Raw genomic sequence first — 1,224 nt, forward strand, 5'->3', positions numbered from 1 at the left:
TTATCTATCAAAAAGCTGAGAAAACTTTAATTATATAGATATAATATAGATTATATTTCATATAATAGATGATAGATTTAATTATATAAATTATATACAGGTCAAATATCACTGGGTCATGGCTCAGCTGGATCCATGTAGATCTAGCCTACTTCACAATTTAAGCTCCTGATTAAAAAGTCCAGGTATACACTTTTGACGTGTATTTGTATTGAGAGTATGATGCCTTGACAACTGTATTCACCTGGATTTTTAATTAGTCTGGTGGTTGAATACTACTGAAGCCTTGGAAAACCCGTACTGATAAGCTGTGGAGGTACCCCATCTCAAATACCAGGGAAAAAACTGGTCCCTTTGAAGGTCGATGTCTTTTCAAAATCCCTTATACTGGAGTGAGAGAGAGAGAAAGAAAGAGAGAGGGGGGATGGAGAGAGATAGCCTCTAAGGCTCATGTCAATTCTTAGAGTGATGTTTTCAAGGTAACATGTGGGCCAAATTTGTCCCCTTCTCAGCAACTTATTTTAGGCACTCTGTCATGGAATCTGGAGCTACTCAAATCTTATCTTATTCTGTGGTACACATAAAGGAAGGGCCATGAGTGGCTGGGAAATGTCTAACTACCAAGTTGCTCCTACAATTGGAGATGAGTCTTCTGGCTGATTTCAAGCAGATCATTCTACCTTTAAAAACCAGATTCTTTTTTAAAAACCAGAAGGCAAATCAGCCCAGTTGCCCACATGCAACACAGTTGTGTCTGGATCCTTCTGACCAGAAATTTCAATGGCACAGACCTCTAATGGATATAGATTGTCAGTTTGAGGAGTTTTAACCAGGAAGAGGGTTGAACTGGTCTGGGCAAGGGTCTATTTCTACACTGTTCATGGACAGTCTTGTCTCATGCTATAATCTATAGAGATATACAGCTCTCTGGAGAAAAGCAAAAGGAAAAACATAATGGTTAAATGAAAAATCAAAAGAGAGAATGTGCGTGTGTTTCAAAAAATGGAAGTGAGAGATTGGGAAGAGAGATTAAAAGGTTAGGTTAATCTAAGAAATACTGCTGTGTAAATCCTAGTATAGTATAGCTGTCCAAAGTTCTTCTTATATAATCAAGTCTCTACCAGCTCTAAGACTGGAAGCTAAGAAGAAGTGAGGTATCCATGTTTCTTTAATATCATCATTCATAGGAGTCAAATCTGTGTCCTTATCCATAAAATAGGAATC

This window comes from Callorhinus ursinus, unplaced genomic scaffold, assembly GCF_003265705.2.
Source record: "Callorhinus ursinus isolate GAN/ISIS: 27379988/994484 unplaced genomic scaffold, GSC_fseal_2.0 scaffold9, whole genome shotgun sequence".
NCBI classification, from domain to species: domain Eukaryota; kingdom Metazoa; phylum Chordata; class Mammalia; order Carnivora; family Otariidae; genus Callorhinus; species Callorhinus ursinus.